Source organism: Sturnira hondurensis, unplaced genomic scaffold (genome assembly GCF_014824575.4).
Source record: "Sturnira hondurensis isolate 20B ecotype Veracruz unplaced genomic scaffold, ASM1482457v3 Scaffold0014302, whole genome shotgun sequence".
NCBI lineage: Eukaryota > Metazoa > Chordata > Mammalia > Chiroptera > Phyllostomidae > Sturnira > Sturnira hondurensis.
The window spans coordinates 1312339-1330044 of record NW_028086933.1 but is presented as its reverse complement, the minus strand read 5'-3'; the positions used below and the strand labels follow the sequence as shown (position 1 = coordinate 1330044).

Here is a 17706-nt window from a genome sequence, read left to right as displayed (position 1 = left end):
CTCTTAAGCCAGGCAGTGAAAGACAAATACCATATGATATCACCTTTAACAGGAATCTAAACAACAAAACAAACAAGCAAGCAAAATGTAACCAAAGACACTGAAACACAGAACGTGCTGACAGGGTCTAGAGGGGAGAGGGGAGAGAATCACAGGGGAAAAGGGGAAGTACTCACATGAACAAGTATAAAGGACACATGGACAATCACTAAGGTGGGGGGCAGAGATGGGAGGGAGGTGGGGAGCACTGGGGGAGGGCAAGGCTGGGAATACAAGAAAGAAAACTGTACTTGAACAAGAGTTAAATTTAAAAAAATAAAAAAAAAACAAAAAAAACATTCCTCTTGGTAGCAGGGGATTAGTACACAGTTATGTTTCTAAGACCTGCAAAACACATCATTGTCTTTTTTTTTAAAGATTTTATTTATTTATCTTTAGAGGGAAAAGGAAGGAGAGAGGGAGAGAAATATCAATGTATGGTTGCTTCTCATGCATCCCCTGCTGGGAACTGGCCTGCAACCCAGGCATGTGCCCTAACTGGGAATCGAACCATGATCCTTTCATTCACAAGCCCAGGCTCAATCTACTGAGCTACTCCAGCCAGGGCCACATCATTGTCTTTATCACCACTAGGAGTTTGCTGTTCTAACAATTATTTCTCTAACATACCTAGTGTCTTTTTTAATTATTGTCTACTTTATTTTTTTTTATTTTTATTTATTCATTTTTAGAGAAAGGGGAAGAAAGGGAGAGAACTATCAATGTGAGGTTGCCTCTGACATGCCCCATACCGGGGACCTGGCCCACAATCCAGGCATGTGCCCTGACTGGGAATCGAACTGGTGACCCTTTTGGTTCACCTTTGGTTCACAGCCCTTGTACAATGCACTGAGCTACACCAGCCAGGGCAAAGTATTATTATTGTCTACTTTAATACAGTGTAGTTTTTACTGCTCAAGTCCAAAATGCATTTAGCTACAGAGAAACCACATGTCAGCAGCATGTAGTGGGACAAACAGCAGACACATCTGAGGATCAGTATTGAAGAATGTCACTAAACGGATTTATAGTTTTTGTTTACATGTCAACAGTGAAACAACTCTTTGGTTTCCATTTACATATAATGAAATAAGAGCCATACATTATTTCACTGTGAAGGGCATTGTTCACTTTATTAAATGTACATGGAAATGACTTACTTGAAAAGGTCTTTTGTTGACTTGAAGGTCACGATGCCTCAACTTTTATATCTGACATATAATTAGCTCATTTGTGAATTACTGGAAAAGGGCAGCAGTTTCTGTGCCTCTCTCCCCACCCCACGTCTTATTCACAGACAGTGAAATTCAGCAGCCTAATTGCTTTAATATACCTATGATAATTTGCTCTGCATTTGCAGAAAATATCTGTCCATGAAGGTGAGCACTGAGTAAAAAAAATATCATTGGTGCACTATTTTGGTCAAATTAGAAGGATGCTGGTTAATCCTAAATTTTAAAATTACAAAAAGGTGCCCCATATACCTACTTATTTATTTTTAATGTACCATCTCTCTCTCTCTCTCTCTCTCTCCTTCTCTCTCTCTTTCTTCCCATTAAAAAATTGATATCTCCTTCGGGACATTTCTTGGTCACCATGCTTATCCTGCAGCAGTTCTGTGACCAATGTAACAGGGAAATCATCCTAAACACAAAGTTTCTCTTCATATTAGCAGAGTTCACTTTTTAAATGTAGATAAAATTTTATTTTTATCATTTTTTATTTATTTTTGTTTTTCAACTACAGTCGTCCCCATTTTCCCCACACCACTCCCCCCACCCCACCCACCCCCACCTCCCACACTCAATCCTACCCACCCCCATTGACTTTATTTTTATCATTAATTATCTGTACTTAGTTTTAAAAAATAGTATTGCAAGGTTTACATAGAACAATAGCAATCCCTTACATCATGAAACAACAGCCCTAAACCCTATTCTTCAGGGTCAATCATTTCCCGCTTTTTCAGTTATTCTGATCATTTGCCTCTATATTTCCATAAGTTATGCTTATACCACTACATTTGGGATTTTTAATTTTGTCATCTATTGTCATTTCAAATTATTTATGTCCACCCTCCAGGTTGTAAAGGAAAGTTAAATGGCTCTAATGTCAGCACCATTGTTGCTTGGATGTTCCAACGCTTGTGTTCAAAAGCAATATTTTCCTTTTTCTTTGAATAAATTTAATAGCAAAGCAAAGCTGGACTGAATTCAAACTGTTGGTAACTTCATGTACATCTGGCCAGAAAAGAAATTATGAGAGGAACATTGAGGTGGGGCTTCTGCCTTTATTGTTGGATCTCTTTGTATTTTTTGTTTCTTATTATTTTATTTTTTTAATTACAGCTTGCATTGGACACTATTCTGTGTTAATTAATCAGGTGTCCAGCACTGCAGATAGACATTCATTTGGTTACAAAGTGTTCCCTCTGGTAGTTCAAGTGCCTACCTGGCATTCTAGATAGTTACTACAACATTGTTAACTATATTTTCTATGGCAGATTTAAGTTTTAAAAAACTCAATGACTAAATTAATGATCATGTCAATGATCATTAATACTCAATTAATGATCATATTACTACTGTTTTCTTTTACTCAGACATACCTGAACTTTTCTTTACCAAAACTATTCTGTCAGGTGAACTTTCTAGATAAACCAAGAAGTATTACTTCCAGATTAAGTAACATAGAATTTTAATAATATTTTATACAAATCCAAACTCATGAAAGAGGTATACTGTGTGACAAAACAAAGAAAAAAATGTGATAGAAGTAAAATCTCTTTACATTTCTAATTTCAGTGATTTGTGACATATTTTCCAAAGTCGTATCCATGTGTAAATGAAAGCCAAGTTTCCTCCAATAATAATCATTTCTAAATTTTGTGGGGCTCTTTGGCAGCAGGAAGGCAATTCCCTACTAGTCAAAGAAAGCAACATGCACACAAAATATTTTGTAAAACAGTTTGAGATATTGGGACACCTTCTGTACATCCAACTTTGACAGTGTTTCAAAAGCCTGTGAAAAGCTTCTGTGTCTGAGGGATCTGTGTGGACAGTCTCTGCCCAGTTAGCGGCACCATGGCATGGGAAGGCTTTCAAGATAAGCAGGTGTGGGTTGGAACGTACTTCTCACAATTCATAGGCTTTCTGACTGTGGGCAAGATGGGACCTTCTCCAAGCCTGTTTTGTCACCTGGAACATAGGTGCGAGCACACGTGCCTCCCTGGGGTGCACTGGGGATTAAAGGAGATAGTGTAGGGAGATGGCCTGAGAGCTGGCAGCCCTAATACATGGCATGATTCTCCTTTCCGGCCGTCCATATCTCTGCTAATTGGGTTGGAAAAGAACATTCATTCTCTGAAGAGGTTTTTTGAATTATAATCTTAGAAGCATAAAGAAATTTAACAAAATGTCTAATCCTAGGGTCACAAAGTCAAATGTTTTTAGGACTCGTGCAGGGAATACAAACTGGAGTCTGGATGTGACTCTGTTGGGGTAGAGTGGTGGGGCCCCATGAGAGTGCGTGCCCTACCTAAAGGTGTTTGAGGTCATCCAAAGAAGATGAAATAAAAGGAAAAACTCACTGCCTTGACCAAACTGACAGTCTGTTGGCTGCCTTCAGTTCATTGGTCACCAGTTTTTGACCTTTGACTAATTTCTGGACTTTTCTATTGCACAGATAGGAGGAAAACGCCAAATAAGGAGAAGAAACACACTCAGTCCAATCAATGATGGGAGACTGTTAACCAGGAAAATGTCTGTGTTCTTTATGCCACCAGGAATTAAAGTGTTCCTATGACAGTACCAGACTGCTTTGATTACTGTGGCCTTGTAATATAGTTTGATACCAGAGATTGTGATCCCTGCTACTTTGTTCTTCTTCCTCAAAATTGCTGCGGCTATTTAGGATCTTTTATGGTTCCATATAAATTTTTGAAATGTTTGTTCTGCATCTGTGAAATATCTCATTGATATTTTAATAGGGATTGCGTTGAATCTATAAATTGCTTTGGATAGTATGGACATTTTGATGATGTTAATTCTTCCAATCCATGAACATGGTACATGTTTTCATTAGTGTCTTCCTTAATTTCCTTCTTCAGTGTTGTGTAGTTTTCTGAGTGTAGGTCTTTTAAAGCCTTCATTAGGTTTATTCCTGGGTACTTTATTTTTCTTGTTGCTATATCAAATAACCAGAGACACTGAAATAAAGCACAAACTGACAGTAACCAGAAGAGAGGTGGGTGGGGATGAGAGGCGGAAAGTAGGAGGGGGGTCACGGAGGAACGTATATAAAGGACGACACATGAACAAGCCAAAACGGGGTAGGATCAAGGGTGTGAGGGGAGGATGGCTGGGCTGGAGGGGAGTGGTGGGGGGGGAAATGCAGACAACAGTACTTGAATAACAATAATAAAAATTAAAAAAAGAAATGTGTGAAACAAAATGACTTTTCCTTTCTTCCTTTTAGATTACTTGAGATGATTTTATCTTTTGTTTTCTTCTGTGTTAACTTTTTATCTATACTGTTTTTGTATAGTGTTTGTGGTTATCAGAAAAAATACATAATCTTGATTCATTGAAATCAACAATAACAATTAATTACTTATTTGACACACACACACACACAAAAAATAAAGTGTTCACAATTGTACCTGCACTGAAATGACTGACCAGACTTTTTTACTGATGTGGAGCTATACTTTTAGCCAAAAACAAGAAAAGCAGACTCTAAATTATCCTAAATAAATGAAACCAAAAGCACTACGATAAATTGACAAATATATTTTAAAAAGAAACTAGAACATAATGTTTTGTCATTTTTATACAAGATTAAACTACATCATAAAATATGGGACTGGGAAAAAGTAGGCTTACAGCTATTTGTATGGGAAAAAACATGCAGCTATGATTATAATAATACAAGAATAAACTCTGTTCTGCACATTGACAACTGTGATGTGTTGATTTTCTATCACCACCCTCCTCGTGAGCCTCTCTCCTTGTCACCAGTTCTTCTGTCCTTTAATATGTATGTCTTTTCTAGAGCCTTTAAACGTGAAGAAGTTCACTACACTATATGATCTATTTTAAAAAGTTGTAAACACCCATCCTTGAATGAATCTATTATCATCCTGTTGATGTTTATCCTTGTTTTCCTGGTTCCTAGACCAGATTTTGTATTACAGCCAGTTTTATATGTGCTTGCTATCCTTTCACTTAGCATAGAACATGGTACCATTCATTCCCTAACTTATCATCTCAAGTGAGAAATTCTTTGCTCTAGAACTTGGCCTTGTAGAATCCTGCCAGGTAGACTAGTCTGTCTCTCACTCTCCATCAGATCTTGGAGGTGGCCATAACTTCCCCAAAAGAATGACTCAATAATGGTGGAGCCATGGAAAGCAATACAAAAGATATAGGAGGACTGGGGATTTTCTCAGTCACCTTTACATCAGTCTATCATGCCATAGGCTTAACTGTGCTTTTCATCATCACCTTTTTCTGATCTGGTAAAGAGTATTGAACACAAAAATATGCTATATTTTAACATTGTCATACTATTGAAATCTCAGGGAGGAGCTCACCATTTGGGCAGCTTCTTACCATATATCGATCAACCTTGTCACTGAAGAGTTCTCATACTTAAATTTACCTATGATATGATTTATTAAGAACATGAAGAAAAGTTTGATGTTCAGTGAGATTTCCATTGTAGCATATTTATTGTTTACACATAACTAATGTTAATATGATGTCACAGTGTATCCTAGCTCTCAATGGGAAAGGTCNCAGGGAGGAGCTCACCATTTGGGCAGCTTCTTACCATATATCCATCAGCCTTGTCACTGAAGAGTTCTCATACTTAAATTTACCTATGATATGATTTATTAAGAACATGAAGAAAAGTTTGATGTTCAGTGAGATTTCCATTGTAGCATATTTATTGTTTACACATAACTAATGTTAATATGATGTCACAGTGTATCCTAGCTCTCAATGGGAAAGGTCACCATCTCATGGTTATTCGTATTTCTTTCTGCCACATGGTTGTGCAACTCCTGTGCAAACACTTTTAGGGACAGGCAATTTACGGTTGTGAAGGGCAGCCTGCACAACCTTTGTGGGAAAAGTGCAGTTATGTAAGTTAAAAGGTTCTTCCTTATATTGGAGTAAAATCTTTTCTCAACAATGTTCTCACAGTGGTCATAGAATCCAGAATGTTAAATATAAGAGGAGTAAGATTGGGCCCATAGAAAGTCTACAGCAGTGGTCCTCAATTTATGGGGTGAATTATATGATGGTTATAATAGAATCACCAGTAAATGACTATTAAAAAGAAAAGACCGTGTCTCTTCTGCCAAATATTCTAATATGTTAAGCAAGTCTACAAGTAGAAGGTGGGGGGTGCAGTGTAAGGTATGTCTCATTTTATTTTGAAAAGTTCTCCAAGTGATTCTGATACCCCATCTCTCAAAAGAAACACACACGCACACACAGAAAAACAGATACACATTCAGACTTTGGGTTGATTTCCATATGTTTGGGAAGATACACTCTCCTGAAGATTAACATAAGGGAGAAAAAATCTACAAGAGTTACGACCTGAAAAAGTATTGGAGAGGCTAAGAAGTCATAGAAAATCCTTCACAAATTAAAGCCCTGGCTGATGTAGCTCAGTGGATTGAGCACGGGCCTGCGAACCACACGATTGTGGTTCGATTCCCAGTCAGGGCGCATGCCTGGGTTGCAGGCCAGTTCCCAGTGGGGGCCTCATGAGAGGCAACCATACATTGATATTTCTCTCCTTCTCCCCTTCCCCTCTAAAGATAAATAAATAAAATATTTTAAAAAAAGAAAATCCTTCACAAATTAAAGACAAGGAAAATGACTTATACTAATACCTAAGAAATAGTGCTTAGTCATTCAGGATACTCTACCAGAAATGCCACACTGGTTAGCTTATAAACAATGGAACTTATTTCTGGCAGCTCCAGAGGCTGGGAAGTCTAAGATCAAGGTGCCGGTAGAGTCGGAGTCTGATGCATGTCGGCCTCCTCTTTCACAGAGGACCTGTGCCACTAGCTGTCACCTCACATGGCAGAAGAGGTGAAGGCTCTCCCCAAGGCCTCTTTTACAAGGGCACCCACCCCACTTCTGAAGTGGGTTTTTCACTCAGGACTTTATCACCTCCCTAAAGCCCCACCTTTCAAAACCTTGGAGTTTAGAATTTCAGCATATTAATTTGGGGGGACACAAGCATTTAGTCTATAGCAAATAGAGATAAGTTTAAAATAAAAATATACAAAAAAAAACCAAGAAAATCAAGTGTAAGAGAAATTTCTGGCCTTTTACCCAGAATCCATTTTTCCTTCTGGCAATAATACCATGATTTCCCTTCGGAGAATTGTTCTCTCCTACTCTAGGCAAGTGGTGTGAAGTGCTGGTATGGCTCTTAATCAAGGCTCCTAGTCATCTCCTAACTCCAGCCTGGCCTGGCCAATACTCCGTACAGCCCCGAGTCCTGGACCAGTCCTTGTTCCTGCCCAGAATGAGCCATCTCTCATCCTGTCTTTACTAGTGCACTTCCTAGTATCTTCCAATGAACTCTCTTGTTTTCTACTTAAATTCATTTTATCTTGCATGCAACCATAAACGATTTTAGCACTAAACCAGACACTTGCACACCAATTATATACTAATTTCAGAATGTTACTTTCGGCAAAATTAAAAGCTAGCAATACAAAACCATATCCATTTAGTGGGATGAACCATCTCATCAAATACCTGCCTTAGGCTACCTGAATACCCTAATATCAGGTGTAGACGCAGAGAAGCGGGTATTTAGTTCAGTTCCTATACGTGCAGATAAATGTGTTTCTACTTGTCTTCTCTTAAATATCGAATTCTTCAATGTCTATTAGAATGCTTTACGTATCAGGTACAAAAGAACATCCAATGCTTGAGGGAAATAATTTTTTTTAATTTTGGGGTGTATCCTTTTGTGAGCTGTCCATTCTGTCTGAAAATCATTCTTTCGCAGGCTCTTTTCAATTCATACTTACACATCAAGGCCTCAGTCAAATGTCTTCTCCTCCATAAACCCTTTTCAGACGCCCCAACTCAGAATTCACACCTCTACCTTCCATACCCCGACAATGGAGCGCACATTTTATTTTTCCTAGACACACTTATGTACCTTTCAGATGGTGAGCCATTAGAGGGCAAAAACGATGATATGCTCTTTTAAAAAATTATTTTTCAGCAAGTAAAGTACCTTAAAATAATATTTAGTCCATGCAAATAAATGAAAATAGCAATTTGCCTATCTAGAAAATGAGTTGTCATGAATAGAAATGATTTTCTGTTGCATCGAAAACTAATATGTTCAATGAACTGTTATTTTTACAGGCCTTATGACAACCTAATTTACTCATTGAAAGCTGTGTTCTTCCTCTGCCCCTTCCTTACCAAAAAAAGAAAAGTTCCTACTTATCATTATTATGAGCATAAAGGCAAGTATCACTACTTCGAGCTTTAAATGAAGAATTCTTGAGAAAAGAAGGCCCTTGAGTCATCAGACTTAATTGTCCAGAGGTGATTTCTGTGTGACTGTGGCTATTTACTGGGAACAGCAAAATCGAACACATCTGCAGCAAAGAAACAAATGAACACAAGCAGACTTTGTTCATTTGGGTACAGAAACAATACAGCCGAAATCAGTTCTTTATTTTTAACTTGGTGTTTGAAAAGGAGACTTCAATTTCTTTCTGAATTTGGATAATGACAAGGTTCACAAAACCCTAAGAAGAGGCATGAAGAGTGAGGAAAGGCCCATGTCATTTGGACGCATTAGTAAGTAGAAACATTGTAAGTCACTGACCAAAATCACCGATGCAAGCAGCACTAAAAATTCTTCAGGTCGGTAGGAGGTATCCAGAGTTGAACTAGACACTTTGAGTTCCAGGTGCCATTGAGATATCCCACTGGTGAGTAGTTAGGTATGTAGCTGTGAAGTGTAGCCAGGAGGGATCTACAGTGGGTATTAATCAGGAAGTCACTAGATTAACAATGACCATTGGATGTGATTGTGCAAGGAGCAAACCTTCTTAGAAGCTTACCTAAGACACTCATATTTATCAGTCAGATAGAACAAAATAACCCGATGATGGCCAAAGAGAGAGAAGGTTACCTGCAATACTCCAATGTCATAAAGACTGGAAGAAGAGAACGTTTCAAGAAAATAATCTCAAAAAACAAACACCGAGAGGTGGAATGAGTAATCCTGAAATTATTCATCGATTCAGCCACACCGAGGGCCGTTCTTAGAGTTATTTGGGAGGAATGATGATGGTCACACTAGCCTGGTGACTAGTATAGACTTAGGAATGTGACTCCATGTGGCTTATGTCCCAAAGTAGAGAGCTAGAGGCTGCCTGGACAGGACTCGCTCTCCCATTCCTATGTCTATGCATTTCTTTCCATTTTACCTCTCACACATCTTTTGTATTATCTACTTTTCAAGTTCCCCATCCTTGTCAAATTCAGTGTTAGTGTTGTTTTTTTTCTTTCAAATCTTGTGTATAGTCTTAGCTTTCATTCCTAGCCACTGTGCCTTCTCTCTAATACTTCTCTCATCATACTTCAACTGACAGATTTTTTTCAAATAACAAATTTGACTCCCCTACTATTATTTCCCCATCCACACACCTTATCGTATTTCCTAAAAGGTCCTATATAGTTTGCTACGAACTTCTCACGCATAGTTATTATTATTATCAATTTGCTTCATAGATACCAACCTTTCAGACATCCATGCTTCCTTCTGCCACAGGACATTTGCACATGCTGTTTTCTTTAGCCCAGAATGTGCTCCTCCTCCTTCCTCACTGCCACCCTTCTACCACTTATACCTGCTTAACTGATATCTGTAGGAGACCATTCTATGTGGCATGGGCCCAGCCCCCAGTGGCAAACATTTACTGCAAAGTAACTTCCTAAAATCCATGCTATACCTTCCAAGGACTAGTGTAACCCGTTCAACCACTTTTGCCCTTTTCATTTGCAAATATCCCTCTTCTGTGATGTGATTAGCAGCACTGGCTCCTTTGTTTTCTGTAAAAGGTAACCACCTAAAGCAGCCTGTGCATAGTAAATGAGGACCGGCACCCAATAAAGGCCAGTCACAGCAGGGGCTGCAGCTTTTGCTCCCCTTGAGAGAGAAGCCATGCCTGCCCTTTTCCTCCACCCTCCACAGGTAGTCTGTGTGAATGTCTCATTTCATCCATAATGACGCAGACACTGTGAGCCAGTGTCCGCATCAGATATCCATCAAATTTCTGCTCCAAAGTAATTCCTAGCGCAATTTTTCACCAACACAGCAGCCCCCTGTCCCACCTACCCCGGATCCCTTCTCTACTCAGTTCAGGGTTTTGCTTCACAGCATGATTCTCAGTTTGTAACTAACATTCCCCGAGGAGATTATTTGATGAGTGACTATCTCCTCTCTTTGTAAGAGCAGGAGCTTCACCCTTGTGAGCTCATCACTGGACCTTCAGTTCCTAGTACCTGATACAAGGTAGTCAAATACTTTTTCAGTGACTGAATAAATGTATAAGTGCATAAATTAGTATGCTTAAGAACGTATCATCCTCAAAGAAAGAAAGAAAAATGGAGGTTAGAGGGAGGAGACAGCAGCAGAAATTCAGGACAAGCAAGAAAGAGGAATGAAATTTCCCTTTGAAATCCATTTGCTATATTCCACAAAGGCTTAGAAAGCTGGACTTCAAAGAAAAGTGACATCCTTTCCTTCTTGTCTGGTCATCGTACTGAACAAAGCCTAGGGGGCAGCTTCTTTCAAGTTTTACTTTCACTTAAGCTATCACATTGGGAATAACAGAAAAGTTCCCAGGTTAGTTCTTAGTTAATTTATTTTTAATCAAGTAAAACAACTTTTCAAAGGGCCCAAGCTAGCTGCCGAATGCTGGTAAGCATGGCAGATGGAAAGAGGTGCGGGAACTCCCTTCAGCAAACCCAGGAGCTTTAGTGTCTCCTGCAGAGATGAACACTTGCTTTCTTTACAAGAAAGTCCAGCTCAGAGGCTGGGGCTGAGTCTGAGACACACAGCAGGGGGTCTGCAGCCTCCTCCCCTGGGCATCAAGGTGACCTCTACTAAAGGAGCCAGTGCTTCCATTTCTCCTGGTAAAATCTCCTGTAGGCTCTGCAGCTACATGTAGTAACAAGAAGTGACCATGAAGTATGAATTTTGTAGAATATTTAATTAATAGAATTGTACCATAAAAGTGCATGGCAAGGTGAAAGGAAACAATGTCATCAAGTAACAAATATTGATTGTGCACCTGAAAGGAAACAATGTCATCAAGTAACAAATATTGATGTGGGCGGGAAACTGCCAGAGAAGTCAAAGACGATGAAAGCAAATCTCAAAAAACACTACTTATTTAAGAAAATACATGAAGAAGTACAAGAATAAAACTCTCGTTTTTATACAACAGGTAATTAGAGGCAGGTGAATCTCACAGGCACAACTGTGCTCAGGATATTTCATGAAAACAAATATTATCAAGGAGCTTCATGTTTTCTTGGCCTTTGCATCTCAAGCTGCCTCCCAAACTTTATAAATCTTAAATCACACAATCTGGTCTCTGATACAGTTTTGCTAATGCAAGCATTTGCGTCTGTCTTTGGCTATCCATCTACAAGAGGAGGAGTGGATTATTTGATTTCTTTTGCCCTCTCCCATTTCAATAATTTTATTTTACTGCTATGTAACCTGATTAAAAAATTACACAGGACTTAGAGAGGGGATAGAGTTATCAGGCAATTTGGTTATTAATTTAAATATAAACTGCCTAAGTAAAATAATAACAAATTAAATCTATGTAGTAAAAGAATAATAATAGAGCAAGAAAATGTAGTTTATTTTAGAAATAAACCAAGATCTTAAGATTGAGAAAGCAAACCATAAAATTGCATATTTTACTATATTTCAACAAATTTTAGAAAAGCATTTAATAATAGTTTTATGTCTATTCTTACTAAAGCAAAGCAAAACTAAACAAATCAAAAAGACCTTAGTAAACTAATACAAGGAATCATTCTTAATTGAAATAGGTCAAATTCCAGAAACTTAAAGCAAATACCATGCTCAAAACTTAAGAAGGCTTTCCCACTGTCACTGAGGTTAATCAATAATTTACAGAAAGTTCTAGTCAATGTAAATGAACCTAAAAAATGATACCTGCAAATATCGTAAAGAAAAAGAAAACATATTCTCAGGTGACAAAACTGTCTATCTAGAAAATGTAAGACAATTATATAAAATGCTGAGTATTAACTAACACAGCTCTATACAGGATGAATAATATATATTACTTTCCTGTGTATCAGCTAGAATGAAAAGAAAAGTTTCAGTGACACGATGTCTCTTCAATAATAGCGACTAAAGTTATAAATTTCATAGCATATGTACTTACTAGAAATAGGCACAACTATATTTTATATGCACATATCTTTGTATGCATATGTACAGATATCACATTTTACTTAATGACATACAAGAATGACTGAATAAGTGAAAAGAAATATCATATTTTTAGAAAGAAATAGTCAATATTATGAAATAAAATGTCAACTCTCCCTAAATTTATTTATTAATTTAATAGATCTAAGTTGAACTGAAGTTAATTTTAATGTACCCATGATAGGCGAGCAAAGATGATTTAAAAAAGAGAAAAGTAAAGAAGACTATAATGAGTGATCATTAAAACACACAATTTTGTTTTAAAGAGCAATGGAAAAGATAACAGTGATGACTCAATGGGATACAATGGGTGAGGTGGGGAAATTCCATGTGTGTAAAAGACTGGAATATATGACTGCACAACATTTTTTAAAATTTCAAACTGATGAAAATCTAAGAGTCAAAATCCAAAAAATGGGCAGAAATATGTGTTATATATATTAATCCAAGGGGGATTATTATCCATAAGGCATAAACACCTTCTAAAACATTGATAAGAAAGTTTATTTTAAAGAAGACAAAATATTTAAATAGATACTTCACATATGAAATACAATGACTGATAATTACATTACAAATTTTCCAATCTATCGCTTGATCTAAGAGGCAGGAAATTTAACTAATAAAATTACATTTTTGTTATTTGTATTATAATAATTTAGAAGTTTGCTACTACCTAGTATTGCTGAAGGTATGGAGAAGCAAGTGGAGGGCGAATGGGCAACTGGTCAGAGAGCAGTTTCACCTCATCCGTGAAAATTCAAACTGCAAAACTTCCTCAATTCAATGGAACATGATCCGCCCTCCAGAAATGCTTGCGTATGTGAACAGACCTAGAGCCCCAGGGGGATTCTCTTCAACTTTATTTGTAAACATGAAAAGTTATCTAGCCTGGCTGGTGTAGCTCAGTGGATTGAGCGTGGGCCTGCGAACCAGGCGATCACGGTTCGATTCCCTGTCAGGGCACATGCTTGGGTTGCAGGCCACTTTCCAGCAGGGGCCAGTTCCCTGCAGGGGATGCACGAGAAGCAACCATACATTGATGTTTCCTTCCTCACTCCTTCCCTTCCCCTCTAAAGATAAATAGATTTTAAAAAAAGAAAAAAAAAAAGAAAAGTTATCTAAATATATGTCAGTGAAGAGTAAATTACATTACATAATACTGTGATTCTGTAAAGAAAGAACAAAGACTTTCTGCTGACAAAATATGGCAAATATATAATTACTGGTAAGTAAAAACTATCTGAGAAGGTAGATAAAGTTTGTTCTTATTTAAATAAAATTATGTATGTACAATTGTGGACAAATGCTAAGTACAAACTTGACAGTGACAAACCCCCACTGTTTACATGAGTTGTACATGGGACAGGAAGTTGGGTTACTATTGCCAGGAAGAAAAGCATCTCATTTTAACCGTATGTTTCTATACTGGCTGAAATTTTCCAAGTATCTTTTTTATACTAAATAGTTATTTAATTTAAAAATCAGTGATTAATGAAATAGTTCTATGTGTATTGACTTGAAAATATGCCAATGACAAATAAAAAAGAACGTGTAACATGCTCTCATTTACTAAAGATGAGTGTGCATGTGTGTGTATGGAAGTGTGATATTTAAAATAGTGTTCATTAAAATGGTAATTGTGGTTAACTTTGAGGAGTAAGACTCAAGATAATTTCAACATTCCTTTTTCGTGCTTTTAAAAATTTGTGATTTGAGTTATTACGATTGTTTTTATATCAGAAACCCCAATAAAGTAATTTTCATTTTGAAGAAAATAAAAAGCTTTCTAGACCATACTTGGACTTAATACCCATCAGGATTATCACATTAATCATGACACTGCAAATTCTCAGAATACAGAATCATTTAAAAACAGGTTTCCAGAAAATACAGATATAAAAATTAAGCACTTCTATGGTAAAAAAAAAAAGAGTTTTTATTTTCTTGTATGCTGCACACTTTAAATAATTCACAATAGAGGATCTAGGCATTGGTTTTGCTCCATGTTTATTTCATACAATGTCAAATATCAACGGAATCAAAGCCCATTGCCAGTGATAAGATCAGACCACACAAAACTGACCTAATAACAAATAAAATCCAATGTGTTTAAAATTCTAAACGTATTCCATGCATAATGTGTATGTCTGTGTGTCTGCCTGCAGAAGGTACAAGGTGATGATTCTCATGATTAAGTGATCATAACACAGTTTCACATTTCCTTTTTTTCTTATCTCACCCTTGTCCTCCAACTCTATTCAAATTTGCATCTGAACTTGTCCCTCTCCAATGAGTTATTAAAGATGAAAATATTCATTTGTCTAAGAGGACATATGTCAATGTCATTCTGAGAAACAAGCTTTGGTATGCTGTGTCAGTATACCAAGTATCAAACAGAAACAAATGAGATGGAAATACACACATACACACACACACAGGATGGCAGTGGTGCTTCTAATGAATTATCTGAAGTGTATGTTCTATAGTTCAAATGGAGTTCTACAACATACCACTGTAAGAGTCCCATCTGCCAAAAATATTTCTCATCTTTTATTTTGGAACAATATATAACTACACGAATTCACACACACCACACTGATATAGAGTGTAAATTATAATGGAAAACCTGGAGGATGGTTTCCTCAAGGTCAAAATCAATCTAATTTTCACCTCAGAATCACCACCCAAAGGATAAGAGTAGGTTCCACCTGCCAAGTGAATGTAATAGAATAGGATCAAATAAAATCTATTTAGCTATACAAAGAGACAAAAAAAATCTAAACTGTAAGCCCTGGCTGGTGTAGCTCAGTGGATTGAGCGTGGGCCTGTGAACCAAAGGATTGTGGTTCGATTCCCAGTCAGAGCACATGCCTGCGTTGCAGGCCAATTCCCAGCAGGGGCCAGTTCCCAGAGAGAGATGCACGAGAAGCAATCATACATTGATATTTCTCTCCCTCTCTCCTTCCCTTCTAAAGATAAATAAATAAAATCTAAATAAATAAATAAAATCTTTTAAAAAAATCTAAACTGTAAATTAAGGTACTGTTTCCTAAACTAGTGATAAACTTTGTTGTCTGCTGAGGGGCAACCATAAATATGAACCATGAAGTTTTAAAAGGCCCTTATTAGCAGGATTATTGTATTAAGAGCATGAGGCAAAACACTCTATAATTGACATCATTATCATTAAAATTGACATCAAATTTCAAATCAGTTTTATGATCAGTGATGTGATTTCTCAAGTGGCAGAGAGATAACTGATTTCCTTTGAGACAGAATGTGCTAACATCAATCTAAAGTTTTCAGTTAGTTTAATAACAAACCTACATTTTTGTACATATTACTTTATTCGATCACCAGTATAGAAACAGAAGTTGCCTCATACTGCAAAGTTAATTGAATCATATTGTATACACCTCTCAGATACAGCTGAGAGTGCTAAGACCACCTGACCCACTAATTCAATGATAGGCCCACACCCAGACACATTCCTTACTTTCATAAAAGAAGGGGCTTCCTTAGTATAGTGACAGTTAACAATTAATTAGCTGACAGACTTTTTTGGGAAGGTATCCGATCAACAACCTGCCCAGCTATTGTGTTTTTCATTGCAGTTAGCTGTTGAGGATTAAATTCTAACTTTGACGGGTATAGGCAAACAAGCTTTAACATTACCGTAGTCATGATCCTGGAGAAAGACCCTTTCCCTCGGCATTAATGGCCCATACTGAGCAAGTCAAATTGAAAGAACACAATGTGTGTGAGTTGTGGGCACATGTGTACAGAGAAGTGGGAGTGGGGTAAGTGTGCTTCCATATGTGTGTATGAAGTGTGGTTGTGTATGTGTATATTTGCATATTGTATAAATATAAATCTGCGCGGTTAAATTTTATGATTTCTGTGTCCCCCTCACCCTCAGGTTACCCAAATCTGATAAGGGCTTCTTGGATGTGGTTTGGATTTCAATTACATGATAAATAGTGAGGGGTGCTAAACAATGTGATATAGGATGAAAAGAAAAATCAAAGATTCAGGCCCCTGTAGGTATGGGAAGGACACGAGTTACACCTTTGATCTGAACTATCCCTGGTACCTCAATAGCACACTGAAACATCAGGTCAGTCATGTGACCAGTGGCTGTCATTAGAACCTATGATAATGATGAGAGACTTGTCATGTCATCTTGAGTGTTTCTTAACACAACTAACAGTGTCAAGAGCTCTAGAGAGGAAGATGGAGACAAAAAAAAGAGAGAGACCTTATTATTAGCCTTCCTTAATTAGAGCAAATCAATACATTAATTCTACCAGCACAAGGTTAAATTGAGACGTCCTCAACAGAAGCCGTCCCACCCAGCCCTTGCAGTTCTAAGACCTTGCAAGCACTGGTGTGCTCAGAACGCCTCTGTCAAATTGAATGAATTCCCCTCGACATTGCAAGTAAAATGTGTTTTTTACACTGTCTTCTCTGCAAAAGTTGATAATTCATCTGCTTACAGAAAACTAAAGAGAACAACAAATTCCACAACTATTTATGCTATATTTGGTCTATTTTAGAGACTCAAGGAAAAAAAGATGATAGGGAAAGAAATACTTCCCAAGTTTCAAGAAATGAAAGATTTAGATGTAAGTACACAAAACAAGATATTAAATGAGTAAAATACTGATTGCTGATGAGCATCAGAATAAAGAAAAACAAGTGCTGGTGAGGATATAGAGAAAGAGGAACACTTTTGCACTGCTGGTGGGAATGCAGATTGGTATAGCTACTGTGGAAAGCAGCATGGAGGTACCTCAAGAAATTAAAAACGGATCTGCCTTTTGACCCAGCTATCCCACTGCTGGGTATGTATCTGAAGAAATCCGAAATACTAATTCCAAAAAAACCTAAGCATCCCAATGTTCATCACAGCGTTCTTTACAATCACCAAGATATTGAGATAGCCCAACAGTAGATGAATGGATAGAACAACTACAGGACATTTCCACAGTGGAATACTACTCGGTCATAAAAAAGATGAAAATTTTACCCTTTGCAACAGCCTGGTTGGACCTTGAGTACATTATGCTAAGTAAAAATAAGCCAGTCAGAGAAAGACAAACACCATATGATTTC

General features: G+C 37.3%; 1 protein-coding gene across 1 annotated transcript in view; it reads right to left on the bottom strand.

Moving 5' to 3' along the window:
* Nucleotides 1-17706, bottom strand: part of CTNNA3 (catenin alpha 3) — a 1522505-nt gene that overhangs the window by 574958 nt on the left and 929841 nt on the right. The window lies entirely within an intron of this gene.